We start from the raw sequence: 26,308 nt of genomic DNA, 5'->3' as shown, positions 1-26,308 counted from the left end.
ACGTTGAGAATATAAACATCGTGCTCCTGTTAAGATCCAGATGTCCACTCAAGTGGTGATGGGTTCTGAACCCTGAATCAGATTGATGAATCTGAATTTCAATGATTGATTATGATGAATATCCAAAGATTCGTTAATCTCTGAAGATTAATTAATCTTTGACGAACATCATGAGGCATGAATAATTAGAGATTTTCAATCTATAGAAACTAGATATTCATGATAGCAGCTGTGGAGATTAATGAATTGTTTTAGTTTCATAAGTCTATACATATTCATGAGTTGAATCAGATACATATATCTTCTAAGAATCATAACTATTCTGAGACAATTCAATGACTTGAAAATCATACATTTCTTGTGGTTTATGAATCTTCAGAAAACCATGAATCATCAGAGATTCACTATTCTTTGGAGGTTCATGCACCTTTATGGATCATACATTTTTTGAGGGTGTATGAATCTTTGGAGATTCATGAATGTTTGGAGATTCAAGATTCTCTAAAGATTCTCAGAGATCATCAGGAATGCTCAATTCTTTGGAGGTTCATGAACCTTTATGGATCATAATTCTTTTAGGGTGCATGGATCTTAGGAGATACATGAATATTTCGAGATTCATGAATCTGATTCGAGATTCAAGCAAAATCCGGCAGAATTTTCATTTAGTGAGTGAAATGTTTATCTAACAAAATGCACCTGGCACAAGTAACATCTCGTACCGGAGTCAACTCTTATCTAGCTCTAATCATTGCCGATCGTATGCCATCCGACAGGAGAAGAAAATCGATTACCTACCGCCACCGCTCAACGCGTGCCAACATTGACAGGTTAAACATATTTGCACACTTGTCAGTACGCCCAGGTTGAATAAATAATCGAAAAAAAACACACATTTCACGCGCTTCAAATTGGATTCTCAACAGTGAAAAGAAATAAAAAGATTTTGTTTATATTTGCACATGAATATGCTTCTTATCAGTGTGTGCTGCACAAACCTTTGCACAGAGCGTCTGCCGAAATCGTACCATAATATGGTTGCGTAACTTGAATCGAAAGCCAAACATGTGCTCCCCCTGGTTATCTTCATGCGTGCTGCGTGTGTGTGTGTGTTTGGAGTGTTGTTGCTGTGGCCAATGCTCTGACGAGCATCATATGTTGGTCCTGTTTTTCATGCATTGGTGGCATGTATTTTTTTGCTGGGAGAGTGGCAGAGGTTGGCTTTTATCAACGCACACAGAGACGGGCGGCCCCGGTGAACGCATGGTCGGTGTTTGGATTCCAATCTATCGTTTGGTCCAGCTGCCCAGCGCCTGTGTCGGAAAGTAAATAAATCAAAAATCGACCTTTTTTTCGTTTGGCAACACCCAGCCATTGGACCGGTTATCACGTTTAAACCCAACCCAAAAGGTTAGACATTTGTTTGCTCTAATTTCACGGCTGCTAATTCGTCTACAAATTTATGGCGAGATGCGCTCTCCAGCTATAAATCTATCCGTTAAGCCGCTTGCGGCGAAAGGTAAATGCCGCCGAGCAAGTGTGATCGATACAACAATGCGTTTCGGATCCTGTGGCTAGAGAAAATACGTACAACTGGCAGAAAAAGGTACCGAAATGGTAGTCGCAATAAACAGTGACAGGTTTCGTTTATTCATAGTTCGTCCTTTATGTCGTCGGTAAATATCATAACCTTTCCCTAGGAGAAGTTGGTTATAGACAGGCCGCAGACTGAGTCTGTTGTTTCGAAATGGCGTCAACCGTCTGGCCGGGGCTGGGGCACCCCATATTGTTTACGGGTTGGTGCACCTGTCGATGCGGTTTTCTCGTAATTTGCCCCTTCTGATCTGATGGGCGCCAGTTGTGTCGGAATGTGCAATTTTTGCTTCGCACGCGCTCTCTCTGTTGTGTGAATTCGATCGTCCTTAGTTTTATTGTCCCAAAAGTGACATTTTGCCAAGGTTGATTTTATCGGCTTTTCTCTGCTTCAGCTGCCGAGAGCTGGGTTTCTCAAACAGTTCGCTAAAATGCTAGCAAAACAGTTCCACTGAGGCTGTGTAGAATCCATTAGAAAGTCAAATAAAAACTCGTGTCTTACTATTTGGAACGCTACCAATGTGTGTGGCTGTGCAGGCGTGTTTGTTTTTCGTGGCATGCTTTTAAATGATGGCGAGGAAAAGTCACTCTCTCTCACACACACACACACACAGCTTTCTTATAATTCGTGCCAGGAAAGAAAATTCCCCCCGAAGCAAAGGCTCTTCCAATAGCTTAAATAAAATGAAAACAGGAGTAAGGAATTTGCTGGATAAATCACTCATTGCTCGCTGCAGCACCAGAACCCTGAAAATGCTGCAGTGGCCCGGTTCTGTGCAGTGTGGAGCTCATCTTCACCGGCTCCATCTCGTTTCGCGTGGTTCGTATATTGACCTAGAAGCTTGCACGGACGAAGGTAGCGAGCAATCCTAAAATAGAGATCCTGGCAGGATTGGTTTCCGATGCAGATGGGTTTTCGTTGTTCGCCGCCGTGGATGTGTCGGTTGGTTGGGCTTGGATGTTGGAATAGTTTTCGGAAATGGTAGAGCGATACATAGAGCGCTGCAGAACGAGCGGGGACCAATCGAGAGCCCCAATCCATCCGTCCGGTCAATAAGTCATAAATTATTCATACGAAACACGAAACACGGCGCGGCTGCTCTCGAGTGTCCGCTTGCGATGGAAAAAGCACTCCGCCCGGAGTGTGGCATCGATTGATTCGTCGGAATTGTCCTAAATTCGTGTGGACCGGAACACCAGAAAAAGGGGGCAGGGATTGAGGAAAGGTGGTAATGTGTCTTGTCGTAAATTCGACATGCAACCTCCAACCCCCAAAGCTCGCTTTACCCTTAAAGGTGTGTCCTTTCGACTTCCCTTTAACTGCAAGAGCTCGACGGACGTTGCTTTTCGGGGTTGCGAGTGGCGGCGGCGTGAGGGTCAACCTTGAGGTGAATTAGTGTCGATTGGTAAAATGGAAAATTGGACCATTTTGTACGTGTGTGTGTGTGTGCCGGTAGCATAAAATTGAACCCCAAATCAGGATGAAAATTGGTACTGAAATCGTTGTCTTTTTTGCTGTTTATCATGCGCCGCTCTCTCTATCTCACTGACGTGTCCCAACCGCCATTCAATTGGGATGGAAATGAGAAAAATAACACTACCGAGAAACACCACCATCACCACCATTCTTCCCAGAGAATACATTCATTAATTTACCGGAACCTCGACACAGACAGCGGTGTGGGGTGCCATCAGGCAGGACTTCGACAGCGACAGCGAGACGTCGTATATTGAAATCGGAAAAGTCGATTACAACAATGCGCTTCCGTGACGGCATGTGTGTGGGTGTGTATGTATGGGAAAATCAATTTCCTTTCTTTATTGTCGCGATTGCCGTTCAGGTGTTGTGTCTCCTGTGGTGCCCGGGAGTTCATAGAAACGGAAACGATTGTGGTGAAAATATGAACCGCAGCGTGGCTGTTTCTGTTCTGTGGCGCGAGCTTTTGTAAATTGTTGCTTGTGCGCCAATTGTGTCGGCATTACATTTACTATACACTACCATTGGGATTGGGCCACACAAACACCCACACACCGGGAACGCATATGGCTCGTCAAAAGTAGCAAAAACCTGGCAGCATTTCTTTTTCCTCGAAATATATACATATGTTGATTACCAAACGGCGGATGGTGGTGATGATGCTGGGTGGTTGTGGGAGGCGTTCGTTATTGGGGGACCGATGGCAATGCCCAAAATGTGTGCTGCTGTGCCCGGCTTCCTCACTGTGTCGGGCAAAATATTGGAGGAAATGACAGCGAACAAAAACAACTTTTTTCCTCCTCATTTTCCATTTTTGCCCTCTAGATCCGATATTTGTTTGAGTTGTTTGGTTTATTTTTTTTTCGTATTTTTTGTTGTCTTCTATGATTATTAGGTACGCAGAAAAAGTTTCCCTATCCACCTACCGGTCAAATTTTGACACTTGCCTTGGGGAGACTGGCGTCGTGTTTTTTTTCTGTTTTTGGTTCAGCGAGATTCAGTCAAATGTTTAGATGAAAACCGAAAAAAAAGAAGATCGCTTTCATAAATATTCATGCGAGATCTGAATGGAGCCATTTTTGTTGTTGGCTGCTCCTTCTAGTGCGCAATATTTGAAGAGGTAATGTTCTATTTTCGGTTTGATTGTCGATTTCATTTCTGGCGCTCCTAATGTCGATCGAAAAAAGCGAACCGTTTATGTTTAATTGAGAAAGAAAGAAGTTCTGCTTATCAAAACAGTGCTGTCAGTTTGATTTTATTCAAAATTTCGTTTGTACTATTCTGTAGCCTAACGACTCCCTAAATAGATTAATTTAAAAAAATAAAATCATTTTATGTAACGTTTTTATCGCTTCAGCTTCTAAATGAAGATTTTAAGAGTGTTTTTTGTATTTGTCAAGCATCCAGAAAGCTTTTATTCAAATTTTTCACCCGTCCTGACTAAAAGTGACGTTCAAATTCGGTTATAAAAAACATGCTATGAGATCACCTGGGCTGCATACACTTTGATTTTAAATTCTACCACCTGATCTCTTTAATGCACCTTGGGATAAATGAAAACAAGACATTGTTTTTGATTTTTGAGTTTTTGAGCAGGTACTCGAATCTAATTGTAGCTTTAAGACTAGAATAATCTGAAAATTTTATTCAGATTATTTTGGCTAATTTTGTGTGCGGTTTTGTATGGAGTGTTTACATGATTTCAGTCTCCAGCTGTCAAACTCCAAAACAAAAACGCTGACTAGAATCGTGAAGGACCCCATACTTTGAAATGTTGTGGGAGTAACAGGAATTTTAGTTTTATACGCTCAAACTTAAAACTTATTAATGCTCAAATATGGCATGTCTGATTGTCGTTTTATGATGTTAAATTAATTAATTGATTACCTACGTTTTACCTATTGAAATTGATATGACATTTTCAATTTGACATTTTGATATTTAAAACGCTGCGTTTTAAACTGTTTGTCATACACAACTAAAAAAAAAACAGATTTATTTGTATGAGATAATGTATTGCATATTTATTATTTAATTTTATTTACACTTTTCTTTCGCATTGTCTGTAGACATTGCGGGTATTGGCGTACATACACCCGTAGCATAATTAGCTCAATGCATTAATAGACTCGGAGGGCCGACGGCAGCCGCCAAATTGATTGAATATTAATGAGCAGTTTATTTTCACTCTGCGCACCGCCAGTGTATTGATTCGTTCGTGGTGCCACTTTACTATTGCAGCTGCAGCGCACTACTGCTGACTTACTGCACCAACGGTCGGTCGAATGGCGTCTGGGTATGGCGGTGTGGTATGGTAGCGAAGAAATGTTTTTTTCGCCACAAAAATACGGTGTATTCGGGGAGGTCAATGTGCATTTTTTTCGCGGTTCTTCTCCACTACACCCTTCTGAATGGGGCGGGTTCATCAATTTTGAGCACGAGGGTGCTGGCTGCAGAAGAAACAGAGCAAGGTAATTTAATTCAGACCAATCAAAATGTACAATCGACGGTAGAGAAACAAATATGATCAGAGTCCTCCGCGGGCTGCACCTCTCGAGTGGGCTGCGCTCTGGAAGCGCTCCATTCTTCCCCTCTTGTGGTGGAGTATCAGGGAGTATCAGGGTAAAACTGATTTATTGAAGCACAGAACATTGGATTAGTGTATTTTTATTTACGTTGATGTACACATGCGTGCGAATGTTTCTTTCGATGTTTTTATTATTGCAAACACGAATATGTTGTTCGCCAAATTGAATTTGCTGAATTGGCTGACTGCAATAAAAAAAGGACTACTACTGATATCGAAGCGGTACAGGGAGGAATAAGCAACAACTGCTATCTCCCTATACGTACGATCACTGTGCGGCCGGAGATCCCACTGTTCGTGCTAGCAAATCGGAATATGCAAACTAGCAAAACATCAGTTAAAATAATAGTAAAAAGTAAAAAAAAAAATGAACGAGAGCTTCATCGTCATATTTGATTGCTGGCAGCGCGCACAACGTACGTACGTCCTCTCCGCACACAAGACAACAAAGAACTGTTAGCTTGTCATGCTTCGAGTGATACGAGTGAGATGCGTTGTTATTTATCCCACATCCTGTGGCCCGTTGCTTCCTGACTTAGCTTGGCCCGCTGGAGCATCATTCGTGCAGCGCTTGCAGTTTCGCTTGGGATGAAACAAGCCGGCTTTTTAGATACATTGGTGCCGTGGTGCGGTCGATAGAAGACCCGCTTGCTCTGCTGCTCTGCTGACGCCTACCACAGCTCGGATGAAATGGATGTCTCGCCATCGCATCTACCACTTCCCTGGATCATAAACTAGACTCATAATTGGGCTGTCAGTATCAACTGATGCTGCTGCTGCTACTGGTAAAGGTACAATGTTGTAGAAGAAAAATTGCCCTCCTCACTGGGCGGATGTGGTCCTTTGTAACATTTTGTTAAAAACACGTCACACTTTGTTTCATCGACGTGTAACGGATTTTAAATCATTTTTTGTTTTTTTTTTCTGTACTGTCGTGTCATACAGCTGGCTCAAAAGATGATAATGGAATAGATTTATAGAGGAATGTTTTCACATATTTATTTATGTATTACTAAAATGATGATGTTGTGACTATTCTGCTATGGAAAAATAAATTAAATCACAGATATCTGGCTAAATCAATCCTAGATTCACTGTGGTTGAAGCTCCAAATCAGAAAAGGAAGAATAGGCAGAATAGCTTTGATTAATAAAACTGCGTGATATGAAGCTAGACATAGAATTTCCGACTGATGACGCATTATTTAAGCGTTATTTTTGACAGCAGACTAACATGCCAAATTCTTCAGGATCAGTCACCTAAGCTCTCTATGCTCTCTAGGATTCGTGATACGTGTATCCAAATCATTCAACGATCTGTTTTGTTTGTGTTCGTCCTTTAACTTGGCATGCATTCTCTGGTTCCCACAACGCAACAGAACAATACTAATTGAGGCTATTACAATTTGCTTATGCTTTGGTTTAGCCATTTTGATTGTCCTTCCTGCTGGAAAAGATTTTTATTGGTTGGACTGGAAACGATGCAACATAAAAGGATGACGGCCCAGTTTTTTTGCATAACTGTAATCTGGTTTAACTGACGTCCTATCTCTGCTTTTAAAAAATAATAATAACGCACTCGGTAGGATACTTACAGCAAGACATTTTTAAAGAATAAATTTTAGAAGTACACCATTTTCGACAAATTATCGTATTATACAAATGACCTCTTTTTATAGCGCTTTTAAAGCATTTTAGTTGACCTTAACATGAGTTTTGATCAGCTTAGAAATTATTCCAGATATTGTTCTAGCCAGCGTTTTTAATATTTATCTTTATATCTTTATTTATTAGTGCTGCTCGTATCCTTTACAGTTGTTGGCCACGTCCACGTCCCAACTTGGGCTGGTTTTCCTGCTTTGGAATAACCTCACCTATGTTTTGTCTTTAAAGCAATCATATTTTGACTGTGAGTCAATCGCTTTATGTACATAATTTAACGTAATGTCTGAAACTGTTTGTTCGAAAATGATTAAATTTAAGTAAAAAAAATATTAGTTGCAATGATATAAATTAAAATATTACAACTTGTCGCTGACGACAATTTAGGCTTAAAAAAAACAAAGCGTTGCTAGGTCAATAAATGCTGACTAGCTACGTTATGCAACGCGCCAGCGATGCGCGCTGGTTTAACGATTAAATGGAAAATAGGCTAAGAAGAATAGACTAAGAAAAATATGCTGATCGACGACGGTCAGCATTTTTAGAGTATAAAATCAATTGAATAAACTAATGAATCGATTATTTGCCAAGAACCAGTTGGTGCGTTATTATTGTGCTTAAGTCGGCGTGTACTGTGCCTGTCTTAAGCTGCTGCTCCGAAAGACACTTTCGTGTGCGCGACAAATGGTGGCTCCAGAGAGGACGCATCAACCAACGGTTCGGCAAGTAGTCAAATAAATCGGGAAATAAAAACCCGAAGTAGTAACAAGCCCGTAGAGGCGTGAATAGACCCCACAGCAACCCAAGCAGGGTTGTGATAGTGAAACAACGGCGACGGACGACGATCCGGCGTAGCCGATATCCGACAGCCAGCCCAGGAAGAAGGGCCACGCACCAGTTGCCGACGAAGCAAAACCCGAGAAGCGCCTCGGCGGTGAGTGAGTGCAAAATAACTGTAAGTGCAACGACACAACAGTGAATAGAACGCGGTCATTACCGCTAGTGAAGTGACGCAATCGAAAGTGAACTCGATACTGCCAACGTATAAGGCAAATGCTGAACTAGTGAAAAGGTGACCAATACGTGTACGCCGCGAGCTTCGAAAGGTGCATCCGTTCTCGCAACACAACATGACACCGTCAGTTTAGCGCCAGTTAAAAACAAACAGTTATCGTAAAACGCGTGCGTCGCAAGTATCGGACGTTAACTCCGACGAAACGTGATTATAAAAGTCTGCATAACGAAACACGTGTGCCGCGAGCTAAATATTGCATAAGGCATCCGACGCAGTGCAACGTAGGAAGAGCAAATTGATGAAATTAATTGTGACGAGTGTATCCATCGTGTGTATGACCGTCGTGTGTATGACCGCCGACCCACTGCTAAGAAAACATCGTTCCGGTTGAGTCAACCATCGTTCTCGGTTTGAGGGCAACCGGCACGTAATACAGAAGACGTCGTATTTGATCCTGAGAAGACCAACAAGCAGCAGTGAAGACATCACTCCCGATCCAGCCGTCCCTGACCAGCCGAATAGGAGTTGACTCTGCTGAAGCGGATCTGAACCAGGGTGAGTTCAAGATGGAATATGATTTTAAAAAGAATCCGAATGGGCACTGCAAATTATGCACGAACCCAGATGAGATAGGGAAACTGATAACTTGTATTGATTGCGACAGGTGGTTTCATTTGTCATGCTTAGATATAAAATCACCTGTTAAAGATTTTTTATGCAAAAAGTGTAAAGATAGGGAAGTTGAACGGCAGGAATATAGGTCAGCACTAATGCAAACGCAAAAACTGCTGAAAGAAAAAATGACAAATGAAGAAGAAAAAGAAAAAGAAAAAGTAAGAATAGAAGAAGAGCTAAAACGGCTACAAGAAGAGATACAAAACAAAAAATCAGAAGAGGTCAATGAAAAACCAATGACAAGTTTAGACGTAAAACTGTTAACTCAGAGTTTAGACAAAATGGTTCAATCGTTGTGTTCTAAGGACTCGAAAGTAACACTTTCAAAGCTTCCAGATTTCGATGGAAGCTATAAATGCTGGCCTCAATTTAAACAAGCCTACGAAGAAACTTCCCGAGCCTGTAAGTTTTCAAATTTAGAAAACATGAATAGGCTGCAAAGGCATCTGAAAGGCGAAGCACTTCGTGCGGTTAGCGGGTTAATGCTTAACCCGGAAAACGTTCCGCTTGTATTAAACAGGCTCGACAAAATGTTTGGAAATGCTGAAAGCATTTACAAGTCTTTACTGTTAGAATTACTAGCAGTAAAGCACATAACGACAGATAATCCCTCAGCATTTTTAGAATTTTCCAACGCTTTGCGCAATCTCATTGATAACATGGTGTTGTTGAAACAAGAAGGTTTTTTGAATGATCAGAGGCTGCTAAACGATTTGACATCAAGGTTTTCAACCGAACTTCGGAACGAATGGTTGAAACACACAATAAGTAGGAAACAAGATAATAAGAATCTTACGCTAGAAGACCTAGCAGAATGGCTGAAACCCTCTGAAGAACTGGCCATTATACTGGCCGCGAACGAAGGAGTAGCCAAACAAGAAAGGTCGAACCGTCAAAACATGCAGCATCGTCATAAAGGGCCAGAAAAGGAAACGATATGTCTAATTTGTGGATTTCTTCATGAAACCACTCGTTGCCGACAATTGAACGGTAAGACGCCCGATGAAAAATTATCTCTTTTCATTCGGCATAGAATTTGCACCAATTGCTGCAAGTACAGCAACCATAACGCCCAAAACTGTCGCCTACCACCACAATGTAATGTATACGGTTGCGGCAAAAGGCATCATAGTATGTTTCATAAATGAAATCTGGTAGAAGGGCAACCTACAAACAAAATAAATTGCCATCAGGAAAAGAATAATCTGTTCTATCAGATCGTGCCCATCACTTTGCACCACAATGAAAGAAAATTCGAAACTTATGCATTCATGGATCCTGGCTCTTCAACTAGCCTCATTTTGGAAAGTGTCCGAAAAGAACTAAACGTTCACGGACCAAAAAGACCGCTAACTCTCTCCTGGACGGACGGAAGCATTCAAAAAGAGACAGAAAGTAGGATAGTTCCCATAACAGTAGAGGGAGCTAACAAAAGAAAATTCCAAGTTAAAGGTCTCAGAAGTGTAAGGGAACTTAACCTTCCCGTTCAAAGCATAGATGCTCCGTTTTTGCAAAGAAAATTTAAACATTTGAAAGGCATTAGTATCTCTAGCTATGCAGATGCGAGGCCTACCGTGCTACTAGGCCTTCCACATTCGTATCTTTGCCATGGTGCAAAATATCGAGAAGGTAGACCAAACGAACCAATTGCCCATGAAACGAGACTTGGTTGGGTCATTTTTGGGGGAACGAATACGCCAAATGTCACAGAGAACTCATTTGTGATGACAGAGACGTACGAAGAAGAAAACAAGAACATGATGCAAATCTTGCGTGGTTTCTTTTCTACAGAGGAATTTGGAGTTAAACCTACTCCAACCCGTGCCTCTGAAGAAGACAAAAGAGCGTTAAAGATTATGAAAGAAACGCTTAAAAATACTGGCGACGGATACGAAATTGGTTTAGTATGGAAAACCGACAATCCTAAATTGCCAGATAGTTACGGACAAGCGCTTACGCGCTTAAAAAGTCAAGAGAAGGCAATGGAAAGGGATCCAAACTTAAAATCATGGTATCATAAAGAAATAAACGCATACATTGAAAAGGGATATGCACGTAAGGCGACACCAATGGAACTGCTGCAATTGAACGGGAAAATAAACTATATTCCCCACTTTTCCGTGATAAACCATAATAAACCCATTCCCAAACCACGTTTAGTATTCGACGCGGCTGCAAAAAATCAAAATATATCCCTTAATTCTCAACTTCTTTCCGGCCCAGATCTTACTGCGTCCCTGTTCGGAGTGCTAGTCCGCTTCAGGGAACACAAAATAGGCTGTTCAGGAGATATCAAGGAAATTTATCACCAGGTAAAGGTGAGACGGGAAGATCAAGACGCTCAAAGATTTCTATTTCGAGAATCGCCTTCTGACGTTCCTCAAGTTTACGTTATGCAAGTGATGACATTTGGGGCAACTTGTTCACCAACTTGTGCTCAGTTTGTGAAGAACGAGAACGCACTGCGTTACAAAAATATTTATCCCCAGGCAGTAAAAGCGATTATTGAAAATCACTACGTAGATGACTACCTAGATAGTTATCCAGATATTGATACAGCCGTGAATACTATCTCGGAGGTGTGTAAAATACATGATGATGCTAAATTCTTTATGAGAAACTTCTTTTCCAACTCAAAAGAAGTAGAGAAAAGCATTCCAACCAACAGGTTATCTGAGAAAAGTGTACTTGGCATAGAGGAGAAAAATCAAAACTTCGATAAAGTGTTGGGATTGATTTGGGACAAAGAGTCTGACGTCTTTGCCTACAAGTTTAAAAGGGCAGATATTAAAAAATTAACGAAACGTCAGATGTTCTCATATATAATGAAAATCTACGATCCTCTAGGTCATCTTGCCAACATTACTGTTGAAGGTAAAATTTTGATGCAAGATCTTTGGAAAACTAAACTAGACTGGGATGACGAAATCACACAGTCCATAAAGGAAAAATGGGAAAACTGGATAAGCCGAATCGAAAACTCGATCAACATATCTATACCTAGATGTTTTTCGATTGGAAATAACGTAAAGATCAGGGAGCTCCATACTTTCGTAGACGCGTCGGAAAAAGCCTTTGCCGCGGTTACGTATCTTAGGACAGTCCACGACTTAGGCATCGACATAAGTATCGTGGCCGCAAAATCAAGAGTCGCTCCTACCAAACCACTGTCGATCCCTAGGCTTGAATTGCAAGGGGCAGTGCTAGGCACTCGCCTAAACGAATCAATCAAGAGGGAATTGCGGTTAAAGGTTCAAACAGAATTCTTTTGGACCGATTCAAAAACAGTTCTAGCTTGGCTTAACTCAGAGCCTAGAACATATAATCAGTTCGTAGCCCTGAGAATCGGAGAAATTTTGGAGTTCAACTCTCCGAAGCAGTGGAACTGGGTAGCATCTGCAGAAAACCCTGCTGACGAAGCTACAAAAACTTGTAAGAAAAAGTCAATATGGTTAAATGGTCCCGACTTTCTCAAAAATTTAGAAATAAAAACACTAACACCAGACATTCCGGACACATTTGAAGACCGGAAAAGGGTAAACACTTCGAGAACAGTGGAAAGAATAGATTATGACGCCATTTCCGTCGAATGGTGTTCCAACTGGCACCGTCTAAAACGATCGGTAGCGTACGCACTAAAGTACTTGGATTGGTTAAAAAGTAAGGCTAAATCCCTGTCATTTTCGACAGCAATCGATAAAGCTACCCTTGACTTAGCTGAGCGCCACTTAATAAAAAAGGCTCAATGGGAAAGCTTTCAAACGGAGATGATACAACTCTCATTGAAGAACCCGATTAATGGCAGCAGTAAAGTTAGGTGCCTGTGCCCTATGTTGGACCAAGATGGGATCATGCGTTCTAGAGGAAGACTTGAACACGTTAAATTTCTTCAATTTAACGCACGTAGCCCTATTGTCCTACCAAAAGGGCATCACATTACAAACCTTATCCTACAACATTATCATGAGAGGTACTACCACCAGAAGAGCGAATCAGTGATGGTTGCAGTTCGTCAAAAATTCTGGGTGATAGATCTCAGAAGCAGTCTTAAGCACGTAATAAACAAATGTCAATACTGCAAAAACGCACGAGCTAAACCAATCCCACCAATAATGGCACCACTGCCAACATGTAGAACAGCAGTGTTTAAAAAACCATTTACGCATTGTGGAGTAGATTACTTCGGCCCCCTATTCGTTACGATAGGCAGACGGTCAGAAAAAAGGTGGGGTGTTATATTTACGTGTTTAACCACAAGAGCAATCCATATAGAAATAGCCATTGATCTAACGGCAAGCACCTTTATTGTTTGCTTAAAAAATTTGCAATACAGAAGAGGAAAGGTATCTTTCCTATACAGCGATAATGGGACCAACTTTGTCGGAGCCGACAATGAGATGAAACAAATAAGATATCGATGTGCCTCAGAAGGCATAGAATGGATCTTTAACCCACCAGGCGCCCCTCATTTTGGAGGTGCGTGGGAGCGAATGGTTGGAGAAATCAAGAGTCTGCTTCCCATGGCTGAGAGTTATAAAGAACACGTTCTCAGATCAATACTAACTGAGATAGAGTTCCTAACAAATAATCGACCATTGACTCACTTAACACTAGAACGAGAAGATGACGAGCCCCTAACTCCAGCTCATTTCTTGCTAGGTTGTTCCGGCGAGGCAGAGCCGAATATCTCAGATATCACCAAAACAGAATTGGTACGGTCCGATTGGAAAAGGGCCCAGGCAATCACACAACAATATTGGCGACGGTGGATAGCTGAGTATCTCCCAAAGCTTTCTAAACGAGAGAAGTGGACTCAACCGGCCAAACCATTACAAATAGGCGATATTGTCACGTTTCCCGATGAACAAAGGAAAGGAAAATGGTTTAAAGGCCGAATCTGCGAGCTGGTAACTGGCGTAGACGGACAGACTCGTTCAGCACGAATCAAAGTAGGTAATAATTTAGTTAACAGGCCAACTGTAAAACTAGCAGTACTCGAGGTAAAACGAGATCAAACATTTTCAAATTGGGGAAAAAGGAAAGAAACAAATCTTAACGTTATAAAAGCTAAAGCAGAAGAACTAGCAAGTCAAATACCAAAAAGGAAAAAGCTCAAAATTAGGCCCGTATCATGGAGCTCATCCTTAAAATAACAATATACATAGCCGCACTGTTTAGAGTCGAATGCTTATCGATCGTACCTATCCCTGAACCAGGAATATATTTTGATCATATTGGGACACTCCTATTAAAAAAAGGAGCATGGGAAACGACATTCCATACGGGGACACGTCCGGAAAATGATACGGATACGTTACAAACGTTGAAAAAACACTTAACCATAGTATTGAACTCCGTTAATAGTACGGACTCTGAACTCTCGGATCTAAAAGTTACACTTCAGCACGAATGCAACCATGCAATTCAACTAATTCAAGGAATAAGTCACAAAAGGACAAAACGCTCCCGGGGAATATTTGGTATACTAAAAGATTTCATGTTCGGGGGAGACGACATAGACGAGCAATTAGCAGCCTTCAGAGCAGCAGAGGATACAAAAATTACACATGTGTCCGAACGTTTGACCCAAACAAATAAAAAACACAATGAGATAACAGAAAATTTACGTCACCGAATAGACAAACTCTATGATGGTATAGATGTTCTCAGCAAGGAATTTAAGCATAACAAAAATGAAGTTCTAACAAAGTATATACAAGAAACGATCATGCTTACAACCGCTCTAGTACAAGACATGATAAATAAGTATCACGAAATAGATTCAACCCAATTATATTTAGAGGACGAAGAGATGTTAAAACAAACTATAAGAAGAAAGATGGCAAGTCATTATAACGTTTTAGAATACTCGGAAATAACCAATAGGAGAATAGAAGAGGGTGAAATAGTCTTTTCTATCAAAAACATAATTGTATCGATAGAAAATTACGAGATGTTTAAAGTCATAGCCGTTCCAAACTTTGCCAATCATACGATTTTAGACATACATGAAAAAACAATAGCCATCAACGAAACTAGTTACTTATACCCGAAGGAAATTTTTAAACTGAACGAATCGCACTACATATCTTCTGAGAAAATAATACAACGAGAACCAGACTGCATAGCATCAGCATTACTACACACAGAAAGTGGTACCAGATGTAGTTCAAAGGAAATAGGGCCAGAAGTCACTGAATTTATACAACTTACAAATCCAAACAGTATTCTGTTCTTCTCTACCAACCCTGATAAGATATTACTAAAATGTAACAAAACACTCACTACCCCAAGCTGCTCAATCGGAATCATAACCTTGTCACTAGACTGTAGCATTTTGACGAGCAAGTTCGAAATACAACCGACGATGCTAATAAAATCTGAGCAAGTTAGAGCATATTTTAAACCCATGTTAAATTTAAGCATATCAAAAGAAGATAAGTCTAACGAAGTAGAATCGGTAACTAGTAACTATGTACTTTTCTCAATAACCATACTAAGTGTTTCTATTACGGTAATCTTGGTTTCCGCGATGTTAATCAAGAAATATCTAAAACAAAATATTGGTCCTCCTCCATGCAGGCCACCCACTTTAAACCTAGAATTGTAACTCCCCTACGAGGACTTACGGGGGGAGGGATGTCGCTGACGACAATTTAGGCTTAAAAAAAACAAAGCGTTGCTAGGTCAATAAATGCTGACTAGCTACGTTATGCAACGCGCCAGCGATGCGCGCTGGTTTAACGATTAAATGGAAAATAGGCTAAGAAGAATAGACTAAGAAAAATATGCTGATCGACGACGGTCAGCATTTTTAGAGTATAAAATCAATTGAATAAACTAATGAATCGATTATTTGCCAAGAACCAGTTGGTGCGTTATTATTGTGCTTAAGTCGGCGTGTACTGTGCCTGTCTTAAGCTGCTGCTCCGAAAGACACTTTCGTGTGCGCGACACAACTGCTATGCCAATTTTGAACATTTTAATAAATTGAATAGTTGGCATTATTTTTTCACAAAACAACTAAAAAAAACCTGTCAAATCACACACTGATTGCATTGTTTATGTAATGCCAAATTAAAAATAACAAAAAATCAGCTCAAATATTTCTCAAATTTATCATGATTCTTTCAGGAGGCAAACATTTCTGACTTGCAGACAAAATTAGGAGCGTTAGAGCCAAAAATTGATACCTGAGAGCCAACATTTGGCGGCAATGATTGTATTGTTCCGATAGATGCACATGTTGATAGGTTAAAATCTTAATATCTTTGCTATTCAGGATTAATTTTCCAGGCTCTATATGCTTAAACAAACAAACAAGAAAGGAATAAATAAATAAATTTCCCCGAGAACTATATTTCATTTTGGATTTTTTTTCAACAAGAGCTTTTACTTCTCAAAAGCTTTTTTTTACATTCTCATTACGCTCCCATTTCACTTCTCATTAGGCTTGTGATTCAGGATATCTTTCATCTAAGCAACACAATTAATTTGTTTGTCTGTCTGCCAAATAGGTACAGTTCAGATAGCAGGCCAAAATACCTAAACACTAAATATTCAAGCTTAAATTCAAACCTTCAAATCTTGTTTAAAAAAAAACAGAAAAAACCCAATCATTCCTCGGATTAGGTTGCTCGGTAAAAAAAAAAATGAACCAACGCAACGATAACGGGTCCTTACGACGAGTGGAGGAGGTAAAAGATTCTATCGAAAGATTTTCGGGCTTTTTTCGCCATCGTTACGTTGGCAGTTGACGTGCATTCTCTCTGGCATTGCTTTGTGACCTATGATACAGACGCACACACACAGATATTTGGATTGTTCTCTCCAATCTCTGATTCTTCTTGGAACCTTCAATGTTTGAAAAAAAAAACAAAAACGGCGTCCATTGAATCGGTAACAACCTTCTCCCTCCCTATAATAAGATAGTTTTTTCCCAGTGGGAAACTGTAGAAAGCCATTTCTGTTTTTTTTTTCCTTTCGTCCTTTCACCGTTACGCCCTTTCGCCGAAATAACTCTTCAAACAATTTGAGCTTCAAAAATGTGCTCACCGTTCGCTGTGTATGAAAGTTGCCTGCTCTGGACGCTGGAGCCAACCAGGGGAAACTCTTCCAGCGAACACACATACTAACCCGGCGTGTGTGCTCTCCCAAAACATCCATCTATTCGCAACGTTCGCGTTCCATTTAGTTTCCATTCGGAATGCATGCCATTTTTCCTTTTTTTTTTTGTTCTGGCGTAGCTTTAGTGGGCGCTAAGGACAAAGATATTACGGTTTCAAACCGATCGGTTGCTATGTTGTTGTACGCGCGCGTCACACGCCATTCGCCCCCCCGGGTGACACGTTTGCCGCTGTCAACCCCAAACCGCGTGCAGGAATAGAGTCTTTTCTTGCTTCTCCGGGGGCGCCGGGGGTCGTTTGTTTGACGCGGCACACTTCATTTCTAGTACCAAAAAACGCTTTTCGGCCGGGGATTTCATTACCATAAAAGCAGAAGAGCCAGCAGAAGCAAAGATAATTCGAACCGGGCGGTGGCTCACTCACTCTCTCTCTCTGTTTTGTTCTATTCCTATATGCTGCTGCAGCGTTAGCAGCAAGAGGAGGATAAAGCTTTAAGCTGCTGGCCGCTTTCGTTTGGCTCTGCAGTGTTTCCGCCCAGCGACGATGCCGAGCTGTGGGGATGGTGGGAAACTTGAGAGCTTTCGTCCTTGAGTTTGTGTGCCGAAGGTCCTTGACAGTGCAGACACCAAGTCTAGCAAGGATCGGTTTTATGGCTGGCAGCTGGTTTTGCAGCATGCAGCAGACAGCGAACCCTCTATGTGTGTTTGTGGCCACTCGCGCGCCACGTAACAGCTTGGGCTGGTTTTCCTGCTGCCTGCTGGTTGTCGTGATTTTGTGGCCCCCGCGCCTCTCTAATGGAGCATTGAGCGTGTTGATGATTATGATTAAAAATTAAACACTTTTGTAGCACGTGCTGGGCTGAATGGCGCTTCCCATTCGCCCTAAAAATGACTTCCATTTTTGTGAAGATTTTTTTTTATTCCCGCTTTACAGTAAATACCATCTCGAAGGATTCGGTCTCGTCCACAATCCTGCTGCCCCCGTTGTTTTTTCCAGCATTGACTATTTACGCACCAGATTTATGGTGATAGATTTTTATCTTTTACAGAAAATGAAAGCAATTTCGCATGCTCTCGTTCACGTCGCTAAGCTCCATAAAAGCGAACGATGATGCTCGCCGCTCACCGGTTTTATGACGATTGGCAACGTTTGTTTCGTCGCCGGTTGCGTTGCTGGTCGTAATCATGCGTTTACACCCACCGACGTACACTCACCCCAAGCTAAGCTCATGATCAGATACCCAAAAGACGACCCTGTCGGTGTGAAGGACACACAACACAAAAAAAAACAAAGCGTACGAAAGCATTCTTGACATTAGAAGACACAAAATCAGTACATTGACATAGTCGAGTATAGAATGGGTGTGGTACCCTTTTTCTTCTTCGCTTTCGTTAAATGTGATTGAAACAGACGGGCGCGCCAGAGCAAAAAATTCGAAAGAAGGAGTTTCTTTGAATTTTGGTTTTTATTTCTTCGGGGTTTCTTCATTTCGGGGAAGGATTTTCGGAGGCAGAAAAGGTTTTACGAGCCACATCGCTCGCCATAAAAGGTAAGCGTGTCGTAATAATAGCGCACAGACGAGCGCAAAAATCAAAAATGAAAGATAGCCAAGCGGCGGTCTCAGGTGCTAAAACTGCGTCTAGCCAAACGGAGACACTGCGACTGTCTTTACGCCGGACATTCCCATCATCGGGTCTTCGTTAGCCTGGGCAGCTCTCTTGGATACACAGCTCCGAGGCTTAGTGCTTTTGTTACTTTTTCTTTCCTGCAAATCATCCAACACTTATCCGCCCGGTGTGCCTGCCTAGTCAGCATTACTAGGGGCGACGAAACTCACCGGCAAGAAGCTCCCCCGACCGTTTGCTTTCTCTTCTGCCTTGCCTCCGCATGATGGTTCCTAAAAGGCGGGCAATTTATGGGAAATAATTTCCATCTCATTTGTTAACCGAGACCGATATTGGGCTCTCGAGGGGGCTGTGTCACGGGCTAGGGGTGGGAAGGCTGGGGACAAGACGCCGAACGCTGTGTGTGTTTCGAGGAAGGAAATTTGTCCTTCGAATTCACTAATCCCTCCGTCTGCTGATTACAGTACGGGGGGAGAGCACTTTGACTTGCGATGGTGATTTCTTAACGATGGGAAATTGATTTTTTTTTTTGTTCCTGCTGCTACTTCTAATGCTGCTTGTGTTTTTAAGTTCATCTCAACCATCGAACGAGCGGGTGTGAATAATTTGAAAGCGAGTTAATCGAAAAAGGAAACACTCACTGTGTGTAGCATGAATAAACATGAAGAAGCTGTAGGATAATCGTAAAATGAGCTTGAGTGGCTTAGAACAGTTTTGTACCGGGTGCCTATAGCGTTTCAAGCTAAGTAATATATTTTGAAATGTATGCTGTGGTTATTGTTTTCTTCCATGAAGCACCAGGCTTCTCCATGGGAATTTAGCTCCATCCTTGGTTTGGATGCTGTTTGCAGTAGAATTAGTTGAAGAGATACATACATTGTGTACTGTGCGGTCAACGAATAAATGTTTCGGTGAAGAAATTTATTTGGTTGCCCGAAGTTTTTACACAATTTGCGATGTAGAATATTAAGAATATAGATGATAACAAGATTTGTGAAATAATTTCACATTTTATTTTATCGAAAAACTGAAGCTTCTATTTAATCAATTATTCATACATTTTCGCTCTCCTGGTGGCTTACCTTATTGCGCGTTTTCTTCAGAGAAAGCGTTGCTTATTTTTAGAACAAAAATAAATCTTAACGCTTTTTCTGTAGAATTAATCTCCTAATTCCTTTCGCGCTGTGGCGGGGCTCAGCTGATAAGCAGTGGCAATATTTATTGTAATAACTTTAGTGGAGCGTTTGTGCGACGGCAAAGTTACACAAAACACCGACAGCGACGATCTTCCCATCGTTCTTCGAGACGCCTTTGGTGTGGTGAAAGCTGTTCGGTTACGCGTAGTAAATTTCAATTCTTGTCCAATTAGCCCATGGAGAGACCGTAATTGATGCTAAGTTTTGCTACCCAACACCTTCGGCAAATGGGTGGAGGCTTCGACGATCATTTGGTTCCGGTGGCTGGTGATTAAACTTTGTACCAACACGCGTTGTTCCTTCTCCACCATCGCAACCTCTTCCTTGGTTGAAACCTTTGCACCAACTTCCGATTGGATTCATTTGATCAAACAACGCAAACCCCAACGCTGGCCGTGCGTGAGTGTAGTATAGCCCCCCCCCCCCCCCCCGTTTCTCAGCAATTGATATTCAAATATTTAAATTTATTCATTGCCCTACAGGCGCAACTCGATCGACGCGGGATGTATCGGGAGGAGGCGCCGGCCAGGTAAAGCTGTTTTCTTTTCTACAAAAGATTGCTACTTTTACCAATGGCGAGAGGATACGTGGTGCGTGTGGTGTGCCGCCAGGACGCGGGTTATTTTCCAAGACGTAACTAGAGGACGTAAAAGGGAAGCTTTTCTTTAGTCTTCGACGTAGAAGAGAGGAAGCGGGCTTTTGTTACGCTTTTCACTGTTTTCATTCGAGAGCACGCACGGCGGGCGGGTGGGGGGGTCTTTCAAACAGGAGGGTGGAAAATTTCATTTCAACCATTCAATCCCTAGGATAACGGCCTGGCTGTGGCGCGTGTTTTGTAACCATTCTGGCGACCTTTTAAAGGACTTGTGCGAAACTACCCGTTGTCAGTGGTTTGAAGTGGTGTGTGGCGGTCATAGATTGTAACGGGGCTGCCTTTATGTTTTTGCTAATAGGCACAGGACGCTGGGCAATTTAGTTGCTCTAAGCCATCGTACAAATCAGTGCAAAATAGGGGGAGGGGGGGGGGGGGGTGTAAAGAGCCGGTTATAATACCACCTTCCATTGATGAAAGGCTTACCCATGTGGTGTGCGCTGGAAGATGATGGATGTTTACCTTCGTGCCTGCAAAATATGCTTCGGCACAAATAGCCAAACTGCGGTCGATTTTGCGATGCGGTGGAAAATAATGAAAACATCTTGAGGGGGTGATTACGACGAAATGCTTTGCATTACGGTTCCATGCGTCGGCGCACCGTGTGGCGCAAATGCTTATGGTAAATTCTTGTCCAATACTTTTGATTTATAAGCTGTCTTGCCTATTGGCTTACTCGCTTCTGGATATCATGTTGTATAGAAGCGGAATGCTTACGTTCGGCTTTTAATTATCACAATTTTATTGCTACTAATTCAACTTTTTTTGACAATTATGGGGCAAAATGTTATTTCTGTTGAATTTCATACAAAAGGACAGCTCTAAGGCACCAATGTTTGACTATAAGGCGACCATTTTTTTTACATTGCGTAATTTTTTACGTCTCTGAGGTATCATTTATTAACTGTAAGTCTTGGTTTTTTAATTATATCCTAGTGTATGAAACTATGTGCCACAACATTATTTAATTTATGTCAAGTAATTAAAATAGTTGAATCGATAGAATTTAAAATATTAAAATGATTATGCCTTGTTTGGAAGTTTGCATGGAGAAAAACAAAGTTTGCATTTACTTTCAACTGTAAGTAATGTCTTCAGAATATGTTGAATTTATTTAAAATAAAATTTTATTTAAGTTATTTAAGTAAAAGGGAATGGGATGCTTGTTTGCGCCTGTTGTTAGATTTAATAAAATATAAAAAAATCTATTTACGGTTTTTGTAGTGTTTTTGTGATGGTCAAATACCTTGTAAATTAATCTCGATCCTTACAAGTGTAAAAAAAAAGTTGACTAAAGGACTTAGAGTTAACATTTCATGCATTAGAATCAAATTTTAGCGATAAATGCTGTGATTCAGACCCGTAACACAATACAGGTAATGAAAAATCGAACAGAAATCGTAAGTTTTAGTTAAAATACATGCTTTTGATCCAAAAAAACTAAACTAAACTTAAATATTCATAAATGAATTGGAATTTTTAGGAAAATAATACAGTTTGAGCTTTTGATTTCGCTTATTAGATTATCTCTAATCTGATAACAGATTGGCGGGCGGCTATCATTCACAGGTGGAACATTTTTCGCCTCGTTTTGATATGGGCAAGAAAGGGATAGAAGAGATTTATATCATGTCATGCTCGATCCCCTCAAAAGCTCTGCATGTCCTTTACCCTTGAAATGGATTGATTTTTATCCTCTTCTTTCGTATGGATCTCATAAATCACCAATAGTGGAGCCGAAAAAAAACGGAGCTAGATTGTAAAATTCAATTTTGCACTGATCCGGGTGTGTATATTTTATTGACAGCTTCCGACGGCCCGGTGTCGTGTCGTCGTCATTTCGGTTTGCTAATCCCCGGATACGTAACGTGATGTATGGTTGGTGGAAACGAATTTGCTGTTTTATAATGTTGAATTCTTCATCAAATCCATGCATATGTTAGACTGCACCGAGAGCACCAGTAGAAGAAAGGAACCGACTTTTCATTCCTGATTTTAACGATAAAAAATTTAAATGAGCCTTCTGTAGTGTAAAGAGAAACGTTTTACCAAAAAAGGAAGTTAAAATTTTAGTGAATTTTATTTGCTGCGCGCCCATATGCACGTAATTCAATCAGTAAGATAGAAACTGTTTAAGCTTTCGAGAGAAGCTGACAGTTGCTGCAGCCAAGCAACATCCCAGTCGCTGAAAAGGTTCGTTAGGATCGCACTCACTGTGGTGCATGTGTGTTTGTTTTTTGTGTGTTACGTAGTAAATCCTTCCCTTTCACACCCCTGCCGGCCTATCACAAGCTGATGGCAGCAGCATTGGTAACACCATACTAAACCACCCGAAAAACTCGTGCCAACTTCTCTATGTGGGGCGATGTATTTCCTCGCCATTTTATGGCGCCGTTTTACTCACAACCATCATCCCCCCGGGCACACAGAGGGGGCAGTCCGGGCATATGTCGTCATTGTGAACCAACCGGAAGTGGTAATGTTGTGTGTGTGTGTGTGCTATATTGCGTAGTAAAAGGGAATGGGATGCTTGTTTGCGCCTGTTGTTTTGTTGCTTCGGACGAAAATGAACTGGTGGTGGTGGCTAAAATGGCGCTTGCTGAAGCGACGACGATGCATACAAGGCGCTGGAAAGTCTGGGAAAATTGTTGTTTGAGTTGAAAAATTTGGCTCATATGATGCTTGACGCAGGGGAGGGGGAAAATGGATGAAGGAATTTACACTCGTTGGTTCAACTGTAGAAAACGCTAAACATTGGCTGAGGTTGATAAGAACATAAATAAAGTTGGTGGTGTTGTTTTTATGCTCAGCTGCTGTTGCTAGACTCATCTTTTTTTTCACACGTTTAACCTTTTTGCCTTTAATCTTTGCTTTCTGAAGAAAGCTGGCGTCAGGTTTCCAAATTCTTTGACATCTTCTAACGTTACAACGACGTCTTCTCCCTTCCCAATCTGCTTCGATGAAGGCTATCGGTTCGGGGCTTCGACCGTTGTACAACCGTTCCATGATTGATTACACATACACACACAGATACAGCTAGACACACCTTCATAATAAACCGCTTTTACTCGTAGTGAGCCAGAAGTGTGAGAAATAAAGTGTTATTATCTAATCTAAAGGCAATATTTACGGTACGAGATTGATCGATAACTGTCAGCAGAAGAAACGCAGATTGATAAGCATTTATCTCAACGCGATCGATATGATGGTGGTGGGCCCTCGGGGATAGTGAGAGCATTATGTTTTTATTATTGATTGTTGTACAAGCTCTTGACCACATACCACGATGGAGAAGGACAGTGCGTTTGTTTACTTTTATAACAATCGATGATGGCCCTTGAGCACTGGCAGAGAGGATGCTATCAGTACAACAGGAGCACACATCATGCATACATGAGTTTGTTGATGGCGACATTTCCCGTAATGGAAACCACTACCGATCGTATCACAATTAATAGGGTGTTAGTTCTTTTTTATTTGATTCTCTGATTTTTATTTGTATTGCTGCTGCAGGTAGTTGGGAAATGAAGCTGTTTGTTCTACGTTACCTCTGATCTTTGCTTAAAGCATAATCATGCAGTGTATAGTTGAAGTACGAGAGAGGATAAAAAGCACCAAACGTTACTATTTTTATTCTACTTCAAATAACAAACGCTATCTTCATTTGACTACTTTCATGTGTTTAACAATCAAAACTAGATTGTACCGTACTGATAAATGTGCGTCTGATCCTATTACCATCCTTAATGTGCATTTTCTTGCGACGCTTTTCTGCTCTAAATGGATGCTTTTATGCGCATGAAGCAACCAACCGGAGGACGGTCTATTAACATAGCTCGGAAAAGCTCTGCACACAAATTTCAAAGGGGCTGGTACCACATCGATGTCGCCTTCCGAACGAAGCAGAAGATTGCTCTTCTTTCACTAGACAGCATCATGCCGAAGCGCTACGAAAAAGGGCTCTCTTATGTTGTAAATTATTTTTTATTCCTTCCCTCCAAAGGAAGACTTAGTTCAACGAAAGCGACAAAATATGGTTGAATGCGTTACACACACCACGTGCTTCTTCTACGCACAAGAAGCACGGTTTAAATAGCATCCTTGCGGCAGCAACCATGCATGAGAGAAAAGATAGCAGGAAGAGAGGGAGACACACACGCACACATTTGCCCTTCCCCGTTTGACACGGAATTCTTTTACTGACCCCTCCCCACTGACTGTCGTCGTGCCCCGGGAGTGTAAGGAAAAGCGTGACTAGTTTTAATCATGATTACGCCCGGATTAGTGACCGTAATTTGTTTTATGCTTTCGCTTTCATGCACGTTCTTCCGTGGTGTAGGGGCAACAGTAGTTGTCGTAGTAGTTTTCGGTGGTGTTGGTTGTGATGGGGACTGGGCTGAAGCGACCAGGAAGTCACACTAATGGCATACAATCGATGAAAAAGTCCTTTCCTGGCGTTGCCTTGGGAGGGACCTTTTAGCAGCGTCACATATGGTGGGTGACTCAGAGATGAAGGAAGGAACACATCGTTACATCGATCGTAACTTTTGGTTGCTTTCGAACGGTGGACTGCTCTCGCCGTGGAATGAAAAAAAAAACAGAAAATAATGAACAAATGAGAGGTGATTGGTTTGATTCAATGGTTGATTTCAGGGATTTTAGGCAATAATTAAAGAATGGAGAATATAGCATAGATAATAATTGGAAGTGCTCTTCATGCAATATTTCCACTACATTTACACACTACAATGCATCTTTGGTCCAATCATGATGGCACCCGGAAAGGCATGTACCCTTGAATCTTGAATAAAAGCTTACTTCACATCTTACTGTGTGCGTGTTTTGCGTTACAAAACGCCGTTGGTGGTCAGACCCCTGGTCCTATCAAAAGGCGAAAGATGCTTTACGATTCACCAGTCGGTTGCCCGGTGCGTCTAGTCTCGTAGGGATTGCCATCGTTTGTCGGTGTGTTGTTGCGTACGTCAATTTGCTGATGGCGCCAACGAAATACGACCGGGAGGGCACAGACTTGGGCGCAGACACCGTGAGTGTATCCTTCGCTGTTTGTGGACGCACATCGAACAAGAAAATGGGAAAAATCAAAAGACGGAACGCAAATGTTGTTTACCGGACGTGGGATGGGAATATCGGGTGGGACGGGTTATAGGGAGCCTATCGACTGGAAATTATTAGTCACTATCCAAAAATACGCGTACAAGAAAGGTATCGAAAAAGCCAAACATATTTATTTGGTTCAGATAGCTCTGATTAATGTAACATTTATAACGCTTCACACGCTTTGCGCTCTATATTTAACATTACAAATGATTTAATTTATTCGGTATTTGTCATTTCGGAGCTCGACGCAACTTTATGGTTTAGCTTTACTGCCTTTTCACAGAAAAAGAATAACGCATTGAATTTCGTGTGTGTGCCTGTTTTATGTGAGTGGATGATATGATCCTATTTTTACCAGTATTTTTACTTCATTCTTATTTTAGAAAACAGAGTCTAACGGGGAATAACAGTCGGGTTGGTCGGTTGGTACTGGTGCAGTGCTGAAGCAAGCATAATCAACTGTCCTAGCAGCTAGACAAATGGATCGAAAATGAAATCATTTTCCGCTTGTTCGAGCAAACATATTTTTAGCTGTCAAGTTGTATAGCTTGCTTGCCTCTTTTTTTTACAACAATAATTTTGG

At 41.4% G+C, this 26,308-nt stretch overlaps 1 protein-coding gene across 3 annotated transcripts in view; it reads left to right on the top strand.

Moving 5' to 3' along the window:
- Positions 1-26,308, top strand: part of LOC121591671 — a 40,615-nt gene that overhangs the window by 6,344 nt on the left and 7,963 nt on the right. The window lies entirely within an intron of this gene.

This window comes from Anopheles merus, chromosome 2L (assembly GCF_017562075.2).
Source record: "Anopheles merus strain MAF chromosome 2L, AmerM5.1, whole genome shotgun sequence".
NCBI lineage: Eukaryota > Metazoa > Arthropoda > Insecta > Diptera > Culicidae > Anopheles > Anopheles merus.
The sequence above is the reverse complement of the archived record's forward strand: the minus strand, read 5'-3'. Positions and strand labels throughout refer to the sequence as shown.